The following is a 12100-nucleotide window of genomic DNA, read 5'->3' as shown; positions in this document are numbered from 1 at the left end:
TGGGCCTAAGGGGGTGGTATGGGGGATCAGGGCCTCTTGGCCCCAGGACCAGGGATCTGTCTGCTGTGCCACTCAGCGACCCTACAGCAGAGTCAGAGTGAAAGGAGAGAGAAAATAGAGTACATGGTAGTGGAGAAATACGAAAGGAGGGAGTTGCGATCAGCAATGGCAAGAGTGCAAAAATATGGAAGCAACTTTTGCGATGGACTTACCATAAAGAATGTGATCCACCCGTGACAGAGTTGTTGGTGTTGGAACAAAGACTGAAGCACATTTTTTATTATTATTATTTGGGGAGGATTACAAGGCAAATGGGGCTGGGTGGCCTGCCTGGAGCCACATAGCAGGGTGATCATTGGGTGTCTGAGGCCGGATTTGGACCCAGGTGCTCCTGGCTCAAGGGCCAATGCTCTGTCTGCCACCCAGCCACCCCTACTATTATTACTATTTTATTTATTTTGGTTCTTTTTTTTTCTTTTTTTGGTTTTTGCAGGGCAGTGGGGTTGGGGTGGCTTGCATGTCACATGGCTGGGTGATTGTTGGGTGTATGGGGCCGGATATGGGCTTGGGTGCTCCTGGCTCCAGGGCTGGGGCTCCGTCCATTGTGCCACCTGGCCATGCCTACAATTATTACTATTATTTTTTTAATTTTAATTTTTTTCTCTCCCCTTTACTTTATCACTCAAGCGAGTCTATATTTTGTGGGGGAGGGGCTATTCTGTTTACTCTTAAACAAGAATATTTTGTTAATGTATATAAAAATTATTTGTACAAAAAGAGAATAAATAAATATTAAAAAAAAGGATAAGGTTTCAATAGTGCTGGTAGAGAGTCATTGAAAAATGTTAAGATACAAACAAAAAGCAAAGACATCTTTAAGTACCATACAACTTATTTAAATGGCATAGCCAGAATTGACAATGATGAAGGTAAAGTGTTAGACAAAAGGATATGCATGACAAGATACAACCTTGGCCAGATAAAGTGGGTTTTTTTTGGGGGGGGGTTGTTTTAGTTTTTGCAAGGCAATGGGGTTAAGTGGCTTGCTCAAGGCCACACAGCTAGGTAATTATTAAAATTATGAAGTATCTGAGGTTGGATTTGAACTCAGGTTCTCCTGACTCCAGGGCCATTGCTCTATCCACTGCAACACCTAGCTGCCCCCAGATAGTGTTCTAAGTATCCTTGGTAACCATTGCCTGACAGATGCCCCTCCCCTCCAAGAAGCCAATTGTTACCAGTTAGAATTCTAAATAAGCTCTGTTTGATAGCTGGCTTCTATGTTCTCTGAACAGTGTCTAGGCTATCCCTGACCAGTAAGTAGCAGATGGACAGGGCAGGAATAATAATGTATTCCTGATACTAAGAGAGAATCAACCCATCTGATTCCTAAAGGCCTTAACATTCCACTGTGGCAAGAATATAAACCAGGAACTTTAATTGTATCCAGATCTCCTTAATAGTAAGTATGAAAAGACCTTAATCCAGACCTCCAGTACCTAAGAGATTCCCTCTAGGGGCTCTGGTCAAATTGATCTATCCTCATTGTTCATGCTTTAATGTATGGTTGACTTTGATTGTTATTTTACCATGCAGGACCTCAGTTTCTCCAAAAGTAAAAGGAGGGAATAGGAATTAATGATTTCAAGTGTGCTTTTTAGTTCTAACAAGCTATAGTTTTATCATCTAACTTATGAGTTAGGTTTGTTGTCTTTGTTGGTTGGGATGAAATTGGGAACATCATATTGGTGGAGAGTGGGGTTCATAGAGGACAAATGAGAAAAACTTCTAGTAAGGCTTAACATGGTTCATTTGATAGAGGTCTAACACAAATAGAATTGGTGAAGAAGCTGCCAGGGCAGCATGTTATAATACTAGAGGGCTAGATTCTCAGTCAGGAAGACCCAGGTTGAAAGTCCACCTCTGGCTTTTACTACTTTCATGACCTTGAGCACATTACCTCATTTCCTTCAGCTTCAGTTTCCTAAAATGGCAGTAGTAGTAGAAGGAAGAAAGATATTACCAAGAGGGTTGTTAGACGTTGGAATGGGCAACCAAGGAAAACTCTGACACAAGTTGTCTAATAGTGTTTAGGTCATTCTTTCCTGAAGTCAGGAGAATAGATAAGAGCCATCTCATGGTTCCTTCCTGAATTGTGATTCTACACTAATAATGTCCTAGACTGACCCTTCACCTCCACCTCAAAATTACTGTCCCAAGTAGGATTACGGATTGAAAACTGGAAGGGACCTTAAGAGAACATGTAGGCCAATATGCCTGTTTTCCAGAAGGGGAAATGGAGGCCCAAAGAAGGGAAGTAACTTGCCTAAGGTCACACAAAGAGTAAGTGAAGGAGGCAGGATTCAAACTCAAGTCCTCTGGTTTCTTTTTTTTAAAAAAATTTCCTTTTTTTTTTTTAACCATGCCTATAGATTTCACTGTTTCTGCCCTCCAGAGCCATCATTCCCAAAGAAGAGGGGGAAAAAGCCAAGGTAAGCAAAACTAACCAGTTTATACCAAAAGATTGATGTTCTATATTTGGTGAACACACCCATGATCCCCACCTCTGCAAAGAAGTAAAGGAGAAAAGCCACCTCTATTTATTTATTTTTTTGTTTTTGCAAGGCAATGGGGTTAAGTGACTTGCACAAGGCCACTCAGCTAGGTAATTATGAAGTGTGTGAGGCTGGATTTGAACTCAGGCCCTCCTGACTCCAGGGCCAGTGCTCTATCCACTGTGCCACCTAGCCACCCCTGAAAAGCCACCTTTAATGTTGTCTTTGGGGCCAAAGATCTTGATACTAACAGTTTGTATAGTTTTATTGTGCAGCTAGGTGGTCCAGTGGATCAAGTGCTGGGTCTGGACTTAGGAGGGCCTAAGTTCAAATCTAACTTCAGATATTTTCTAGCTTTGTGACCCTGAGCAAGTCTCTGCCACAGTTTCTTTGTCTGTAAAATGATCTGGAGAAGAAAATGGCCAACTACTCCTGTATCTTTGCCAAGAAAACCCCAAATGGGGTCACAGAGAGTCAGACAGGACTAAACAACAACATAGTTTTGTTGATGCTCTTTCCATTTACACTCTTGTAATCCTTGCATGTGTTGTTTTTCTGGTTTGGCCTACTTCATTCTGTATGCATTACATTCTATTCATTGTTTCTGCCAGCACAATCATCTTCTATTCCATTCATTTACCACAACTTGCTTAGCCAGTCCTCAATCAATGGGCAGCTACTTTGTTTTTAGTTCTTTACTATTTCAGAAAGTACTGCTATAAATATGTTGGTGTATATGGGGCCTTTCTTTTTTGTCACTGACCTCTCTGGAGTACATAATGCCTACTGTCAGGATCTCTGGGCCAAAGGAATTGAACATCTTAGCTATTTTCTTAGACTAATTCCAAGTTGGACCTATTCCCAGCTCCACCATCAGTACATCATTCTTGTGTTTACTGGGAAAGCTTGTAATATACTCGATTGTATATGATGTTTTCCTTTGGTTTTATTTAGAAACTTTTTATCATATTAAAAAAAATGTCATTATGCCTATACTTTGGATTGTTTTTTAAAAAGCAAGAATGTCATATTTTGTCAAAGGTCTTTTTGCATCAATTAAGGGAATTGTGTACTTTTTTGGTACCTTTTTGGTTAAGACAGTTAATTATGTTCGTTATTTTCCTAACTTCATCATAGTGAATTATTTGGGGGGGAATGTTGCCAGGATTTTATTTAGATTTTTAATTGATATTCATTAATGGTATTAGTGTATAATTCTGTATCTTTGCTCTCTCCTTCTTTGGTTTAAGTGTCTGCACTCTATTTGTCCTATGAAAGAAGTTTGCCAGACTTATTTTCTTTTTCAACTTCTGAGAATAATTTAAGTATTGACAGCATTCTTTACAAATTTGACAGAATTATACTGAAAGTCTAACTGTATCAGAGTTTTTGTGTGTTTGTTTTGGTAGCTTTTTAATAGATAGTTCAGGGGGTGGCTCGGTGGCACAGTGGGTAGGGGGTGGCTTGGTGGCACAGTGGATAGAGCACCGGCCCTGGAGTCAGGAATACCTGAGTTCAAATCCGGCCTCAGACACTTAATAATTATCTAGCTGTGTGGCCTTGGGCAAGCCACTTAACCCCATTGCCTTGCAAAGAAAAACTTTAAAAAAAAGAATGATGAATATATAGTTCAATTTCTTTTCTGAAACTGGAGTATCTAAGATCAAAATAGGGTATTCTGCTCATTTGAGATTTTGAGAAGGCAGATAATCCTCTATTATTTTTGAATTCTCAGTTTTGTTGGCATATAACTATAGAGTAGGTTTTGAGAATTATTTTTATTTTCAGTTGTGACCTTATTTTTAATTTTGTTAATCTGAGATTCTTTCCTCCTTTTCATACATTTGGCAAAAGGCTTATCAGTTATAATAGCTTTTTCATAGAACCAATTTTTAGTTTTGTTTAATCCATTCTAGAGTAATTTTGGTTTCCAATTTGTCTTTCTCAGCCTCTTATTTTCAAGGGTCTCTCATTTTTGCTTTTTGGGGTAGTTTATTTGTTGACTCTAATTTTTTAGACTGTATACACAGTTCATTCCAATCATTTTTCCTATAACACAATGCTGAGGTCCCAGTACTCACTGACATAGGAATTATTCCTTCTTTCTCAGGATCTAGATCTGTGATTTCATCAGTACCAATTTGACATGTGGAAACTTGCTCTTATCAGCAACTTGGTGACGGTGTGGCAACATACTATTTAAGAGAGTTGAATTTAGAGAGCTTGTGATTAAGGCAGTATGTGTCAGAGTGGTCATCTTGTCATCAGGTCATCCTGACTCTTGAGACTATTACTCCACTGTATCACTTTGTGCCTAATCTCCATGTTATAGAGATGGAAACTGAGGTTCAGAGGGAAAAAGTTACTTGTCCAAGGTCCCATAGGTAGCCTGTGGCAGAAATATAGTAAAACTTGCATGTCTGGGCTCCCATCCTCATGCAGTTGTCACTGTCTGACTATACCCAAAGATTGATGCTCTCTATTTGGTGAATACACCCATGATCTAAGTCACATTATTTTTCATTTTAAGAGATGTATGTATATTTATATGTATATATATATATTATAAATATTTATATGTATGTATATTTTTCATTTTAAGAGATGTATATATATTTATAATAATCAAATTCCATGTTCAGGTTTCAAGTTTAGCTTTAATTCAGGAGACAAAAGGAATGGAAGCAGTGTTCTTTACAGTCTTCCTCTCCCTGGTTTTCTGCATCCCTGAGGTGTCCTGCTGCTACCATTATCTCATCTTACATAGCCAGCAGCAGCTCAACTCCTCCTGCCCCTCCCTCAGACATCCAGGAGGTGTAGCAGGTACCCTAGCAGATTGGTACTCAAATCTGACCCAGGCCCAATTCATCCAGTGGCTTCTACAGTGCTCCTGAGACTGAGATTCCTCAGTTATCTGCCACCCAGTAATACTCTTATAGCTTCTCCTGTTTCTCTCCCTATTGCCTGTAGTATTAATAAATCACTGGCCAGGGGTGAAAATTATTTCTAACTCCCACCTTCCATTCTTTTATTTTTATCTTTACCAATCTTCCCCATCTCCCCTTGTCCCACTTCAACTGCAGTCATCCCTTCCACTTTGCCCTCTGAAATGCCTGTTCTGTAATGAATAAGCTTCCCTTTATCCTGACCCTCTTCCTCTCCTACTTCTATCTTGACCTCATGGAAACTTTGCCCCCCCCCCAGTGGCTGTACCTCCTCTTGCACTTCTATCACACTGATTCCTGAAAAGAACATAGATTATACCTCATTCCCCTCTGCATTCTTTCTTTATGTCTATCACTCAGCAACCTTTCCTCCTTTGAGGTTCACACAATCAACATTTTCTACCCAGTCCCAATCATGATGGTTGTAATATATCAACCCTCAGGTCATTCTCCCTTTGTTCTCAAGGAATTCAGCCACTCTCTCATTCTCCTCTCCTCCCCAGATTCTGTCCTTATGCTATTCACATTGTTAGTCTCTTTAATTCTTGAACATCCCAAATTTTACCAATGCTATGACTTTTGCCCTCACTCCATTGCAGCCACACAAAAGTGATGGTCCATCACCTACTGAATCTCAACATTACCCACAAGTGTTCTACTTCATTCACTTGAAACTCAGACATTCTTCCATCATTATCTCTCTTCCTATACCTCACACCTCCAAAACTTCTTCTTCGCTCTCATTGAACTCCCTAATCCCTCTACCTTTCAGGCCTATCATTTCTATTTGGACATCACTTTCCTCCATCTCCAGTTTCATGTCAGCACTTGTTTCAGTAGCATTTCAACTACAGTTGTCCTCTGCTTTGGAGTCTCACTCCCCCTTGGCCACTCCTCAGCTCCATAGAACACCTCCCACCCATCTCTCTGGGGTCAATTTGTTATGAGCCTCTCCATACTCAGCCAAGCTGGCTCTCAGATAGCAGCATCCTTGAGAATGAGATCAATGGCTTTCCACTTTGGAGGATTCTGTTCCCTTGATATAGCCTGAAAAAACCCAAGGGCTCCCTCAAGTCAAAAGGAAGCTCTAGTTAGAAGAGGCTCTTAAAGAAAGAGATAAAACTGTAGGTGTTTAGTTATAGACAGCTGAACAACTTTTAAAAAACAAGAAAATTAGATTCTAAGCCTTCTCTGTAGTCATGAAAGAAAGGCCTATTCCCTCTGCCCAAGGGGATCTTGTGTATTAGCAATCCCACCACACAAAGTTAGTAGGCCTAGTCAGACACTACCTCTCAATGAAAGTGAGGGGGAGGATCATCCAGGGCCTGTCACTAACCACTGTACCTTCTTTCTCACTCTCCAACCCAGAATCATTTATCTACCATAAAAAAATTAAGCCTGGAAGTCTAAGGTAGGTTTGTTTAAATGTCAAGGAGACTGAGATATTGAATGGGGAGAGAGGGGAAGAGATAAAATAGAAGATGAAGGAGAGACCATCTAAAGATGATGATGCATCTTTTAGGACTTCCTTTGGAATTTTTTGGTTCTCAGAGTTTTGGGGAGTTGGGGATTTTGAATAGTTCATTATTTAAAAGTTTCAGATTTCCTCTGCTTCCATACCCACCAAGAGGTGGTAGAGAGCAACAGGAAAGGATCTTCTCCTGCTTCTCTTCCTGTTCCAAGAAAGCTTGGGTTGAGATGAAAGTCCTCAGGGAATATCTGACCTGGGCCCCACCACTGGGGGAAAAAAAGCCAAAGGCCAAGTGAAATCAAGGGTGGGCTTCTCCCCACCTCAATACTGGAGGTAGACTTGGGATACTTACTCAGAATGCCTTCCATCTGGTCCATTAGCTGACTTCTGCCAACTTTCAAATTGTATGAAGTCAGGGCTACAGTCAGAATTTTAACTCAGAACCACTGAGACCTATGTTTTCAAGATGAGGTTTCCTAGTGTCACATACCAAGTTCTCTAACTTCAGTTTCCCTTTAGAGGCATGGAATATTGGAAAGGGCCTTAGGAATCATCTGATCCAACTATCTCATTCTACTGGGGAGAAAACTGAAGTCTAGACAAGGAAAGGGACTTGTCTGAGGGCATGCATCTAATTAATAAGAGAGTGGGGGGGGGGGTGGCGTAGTGGCGTAGTGGATAAAGCACCGGCCTTGGAGTCAGGAATACCTGGGTTCAAATCCGGTCTCAGACACTTAATAATTGCCTAGCTGTGTGGCCTTGGGCAAGCCACTTAACCCAATTTGCCTTGCAAAAACCTAAAAAAAAAATAAGAGAGTGGGAACTGGAAGCAGGTTTTCTGATTCTTCTTTGAGCTGTCTAGAGGGTAAAGAATGCTGAGGATATGTTCAGATCCTTGCCTTAGCTCTCTGCCGCTAGGAAACAGCCTTTACTACACACCACATGATGGGAATGAGGCTAGCTTCCCTGAGGAACAAGGTTAAATATCTCATTTATGTTATGGCGGCACTAGACAGCAGGGTTGCAAGAAGCCTTTTTTTTCCATGTCCTCACCTTCTGTCAACTGACCAGGAACACTTAAGTAGAGACTGAAGTCTGATCAGGAGATCAGAAAACAGGTTACAGTGAAACCTGAATAGACTTCTGTCTGAGTCAGCTCATAATAACAAAAGTAGTAGTGTCCTTGCACATAGTAGGTGTTTGAGAAGTTTTCTGGCTCATAGAATGACATACAGTGGAAGTGGGGCTTCACCCCTTCTCTGTTACATTGGGGTTCCAAGTATAGCCAGATTGTCTAAGTGAACCCCAGGAAATCACTCAATCATGAAAATTTCCAGTTTGAATACAGTGATTTTATGGGAGTTCATCATATAAAACCAATGATGTTGTGATACTGGGGACTGAGCAGAAAAATAGGATGCCAGGAAACCTGCTTTTGCCTCAGTTACCTCAGTAAGGCAGTGACTGTAGCAGGTCCCATGTCACCTGAAGACCAGAGCTCCTACTTGTGAGATGTATTGGCTGGATAAGGGCAGTTAGGTGGTGCAGTGGATAGTGGATAGGGCATCAGCCCTGATGTCAGGAGAACCTGAGTTCAAATATGGCCTCAGACACATGATACTTACTATCTGGGTGACCTTGGGCACGTCACTTAATCCCATTGTCTCAGAAAACCTTAAAAACAAAATAAAAAAATAAATTAAGAGTAATTTTTATCTGGGTGACCCTTGGCAAGTCATCTCATTAATCTCCCTGAGCCTCAGCTTCTACTGAGGGCATGATAATCATATTGGTAGTATTTCCTTCATGGGACTCCTCTGAGACCAGGACAGAAATGAGGTAACAGAAGGTACTTTTTTTTTAGGAGTTTGCAAGGCAGTGGGGTTAAGTGACTTGACCAAGGCCACACAGCTAGGTCATTATTAAGTGTCTGAGGTCAGATTTGAACTCAGGTCCCCTGACTCCAAGGCTGGTGCTTTATCCACTGCGCCACCTAGCCGCCCCTAGAAGGTACTTTTTAAACTAGAAAATCGTTCTACGATTTTATTGCTCATTTTTACGGCTGACCAGAAGATGTCAGTCATTCTATAGGTGCAATTATTAAGCATCTACTGTTCTAACAGATCAAACACCAGAATTAAGGTTGCCAGGAGAAACACCAACAGTCTCAGATGTATAGACGATGCCATTCTGATGGCAGAAAGTGAGGAGGAATTAAGTGTTTGTTGAGGGTGGAAAGAGGAGAGTGTAAAAACTGACTCGAAGTTTAATGTCCCAAAAAAACCTAAGACCTTGGCAACTATTCTCATCACTTCCTGGCAAATAGAGGGAGAAGAAATGGAAGCAGGATCAGATTATTTATTCTTGAGTTCGAGTATCACTGCAGACAGTGAGTACAGCCATGAAATTAAGACTTTGGAAGGAAAATTATGGCAAATCTGGATGACATTTCAAAAGGCAGGTATGTCACCTTGCTGACAAAAGTCTGCAGAGTCAAAGCTATCATCTGGTTTTTCCATAGTATAGCCATGTATGGCTGTGAGTGAGGAAAGCTAGGCATCACAGAATCAATACTTCTAAATTGTGGTGCTGGGGAAGACTTTTGATTGAGAGTCCCTTGGAAAGCAAGGAAATCACATCAGTCAATACATAAAAGAAATTCATTCAGGCTATTCCCTGGAAGGTCAGATAGCAAAGCTAAAGCTTAAATACTTTGGGCCACATAATAAGAAGATGGGACTCACTGGGAAAGACCCTGCTGGTGGAAATTTTGAAGACAAAGGAGAAAGGGATGGCAGAGGATGAGATGGAGAGAGAGTGTCTTGGAAACAAGCATGAGCTTGAACAGATCCTATACACTGAGATAAAAGCCTTCAGTAGCACAGTGTATAAATGGATCTGCGATCTAGTCATTCTGCCTTTGTTCTTCTGAGCAATCTTGGCCAACTTCTTCCCAGAGACTCTCCAAAGAAGGTGTGCCCAAAGAGGTTGTATGTGATAAGACACACAGAAATGAATTGGAAGAAAGGCAGTATTACTTACTGGATAGTGGTCTGATCTTGGAAGCAGGAAAACCTCTCAACACTGACATCAGTGTGGCAATTGCCATATTATCACAACCTCCAAGAGGAATCTCTAAGACTAGAAGTTTCAGATAATTTGCTACCGTAAGTTACTCATACTAATATCACAGGCCTGGACCAAACAAACTAGATATGTAAGTGTCCAAAGATTGGTACACTCTGACCTGTGTTGTGTTTAGAGCATACAGAGATCATTGTGGGCTGGGGTGGTGAGAAAAAATGGAGGAAGAATGTCTTGAACAGAGTCTTGAAGACTGCAGAAGACTGAGAGGAGGCACTGGAGAGAAGGGCATTCCAGGCATGGGGACCAGCTTGGGTGCCAAAGTGCCCAAACTGGAGATCTGGAGATTTCATGAGTCACACCTAGAACAAGGACATGGTGCAAAAATAACAAGAAATAAGATTAGAAAGGTAAGTGAGAGGAGTGGCTAGGTGGCGCAGTGGATAGAGCACTGGCCCTGGAGTCAGGAATACCTGACTTCAAATCCGGCCTCAGACACTTAATAATTACCTAGCTGTGTGGCCTTGGGCAAGCCACTTAACCCCATTGCCTAGCAAAAACCTTTGAAAAAGAAAGAAAGAAAAAGAAAGAAAGAAAGAAAGAAAGAAAGAAAGAAAGAAAGAAAGAAAAGTAAGTGGGAGGGGTGGCTAGGTAGTGCAGTGGATAGAGCACTGGCCTTGGAGTCAGGAGTACCTGAGTTCAAATCTGGCCTCAGACACTTCATAATTGCCTAGCTGTGTGATCTTGGACAAGTCACTTAACCCCATTTGCCTTGCAAAAAAAGAAGAAGAAGAAGAAGAAGAAGAAAGGTAAGTGGGGGGGGGGGAGTTTGTACAGAACCTGAAAGCCTAGCATCAACCATTTTTAGAATTGGAAGGAATTTCAGACACCATTTGCATTTAATCCTCCAATAGCATTAGGGAAAGACAGCTTTTTTCAGGAGGGTACTACTATATGTTAGGCAGTGGAATGTACAACCAAAACAGAAAAAGTCTTTGCCTGCCTTCAGGGTACTTAGATATTCGAGGCATGCATTGTAGGCATTGGCTTCCTCCCTACCCTAAGGGCTCAGGCTGGCCATGGGCTGGGATTCTTGCCTCAATTCCAGCTGATCTGGAGCATTCCAGGACCTCTGATCATCCCCCTTTGTTGTCTGTGGCCTGGCTTCTCTTGCAGGACCTCTCCTTTCCTAGTGTTTGAATACTTACTGCTCCTGACCCAGAAGGGACCTCCCAGGCTTCCATCCAACCATCTCCTTTTGAGAGAAGAAAACTGAAGGCTAAAGAGGGGAAGGGACTTGCTTTAGGTCACACAGCTTTTAAGTGGCAGAGGATGGATTGGAACAGGAAGGTCCTCCGGCCTGCTTCTTCCTCCTACACCACAGCCACCCTAGCTCCCTACTACCCGCACAGTTGTCTGTGGGCTTAGAGAAAAAGACAAACTCAGGAAAAGGTCTCCGCACGGCAGTTGGGAGGCTGCCTGCTATTCTGAGCTCTCCCCCTGAGTGAGCTGGCAATCCGTGGGTGTGCCTCTTCCTTCTCTTGGCATGCCTGGGACACAGGGCGTCAAGGATTTGTAACCTACCTCCCACGGCCGACGAGGCTGGCAACTGGGGGGTGACATTCATTTCTCTTGGGGTTTCTGGCTCAGCCTCCCAGAGCAGCAGCAAATATTGACTTGGAGCTTTCTGTGCCAGTGGACCAGCTCGGTCTAGGCACCCAGGGGGGTGGAGGGCGGAGCTTTGCCTAGGGTGGCAGTTCCCAGGCCAAGCTAGTCTCAAGCCCTAGCCCAGTTTGTTGCTCTACCTTCGGCAGCCTCTCTGCTGGACAGCTCTCCGGAGCCTGGAAGGGCAACGTGGACCCAGGCATTCTCCTTCAGGTGTGGAACCGGTGAGATTTGCCAGACCCTCTGGCCTGGCCCCAGGGGAAAGGGGGGAGTTTGGGGCCAGAGGAACAGGGTGCAGAGAGAAGGCGGGTAACATGGATCGCTTCAGGGTGACCTAGGGACTGTCCTGAGTAAGGACGGGGTGGTGGCCATTGTGCCTC

At 42.5% G+C, this 12100-nt stretch overlaps 1 protein-coding gene across 3 annotated transcripts in view; it reads left to right on the top strand.

Moving 5' to 3' along the window:
* XKRX (XK related X-linked) overlaps window positions 1–12100 on the top strand; it is a 49886-nt gene that overhangs the window by 20114 nt on the left and 17672 nt on the right. The window contains exons 1-2 of one of the 3 annotated variants that reach the window (XM_074201269.1): window positions 1294–1462; window positions 2433–2492. The gene's annotated coding sequence lies outside the window, so the exon portion shown is untranslated. Of the gene's footprint in view, window positions 1–1293; window positions 1463–2432; window positions 2493–11363; window positions 11934–12100 lie in introns of those variants that run through there. The other 2 variants (XM_074201268.1, XM_074201270.1) reach the window with 2 other exon arrangements.

This window comes from Macrotis lagotis, chromosome X (assembly GCF_037893015.1).
Source record: "Macrotis lagotis isolate mMagLag1 chromosome X, bilby.v1.9.chrom.fasta, whole genome shotgun sequence".
Classification (NCBI taxonomy): domain Eukaryota; kingdom Metazoa; phylum Chordata; class Mammalia; order Peramelemorphia; family Peramelidae; genus Macrotis; species Macrotis lagotis.
Note: the sequence above shows the minus strand (reverse complement) of the source record. Positions and strands in the feature narration are given on the sequence as shown.